The sequence below is a fragment of the Penaeus monodon genome, chromosome 27 (assembly GCF_015228065.2).
Source record: "Penaeus monodon isolate SGIC_2016 chromosome 27, NSTDA_Pmon_1, whole genome shotgun sequence".
NCBI lineage: Eukaryota > Metazoa > Arthropoda > Malacostraca > Decapoda > Penaeidae > Penaeus > Penaeus monodon.
In genome coordinates, this window is record NC_051412.1 from 15633078 (window position 1) to 15633387 (window position 310).

A 310-nucleotide genomic window follows, 5' to 3' on the forward strand; every position below is an offset into this window, starting at 1 on the left:
CGCGCGCTTTTGTATACGCACATGCTTCTACAAACAAACAAAATGACAAGAGCGAGCAGATAGCAATCTGATTTTCCGCATTCATCTAAGTTAAACATAGTGAGCTCACTATCGTTTTCCCTCGGGCATTTCACAACCTCGCCAATTCCGCCATTCTAAAACTGAAACTCACCGAAAGCAATAAGCACAAAGAAAAATGCAAAGTTACGCATTTAGCCCCCCCCCCCCCCCATGACGTACATGCATCATTCTTCGACAAAAGGATGCGTAACATATCATATCCGGTGCCATTCTCTCTGACAAGCAAGAT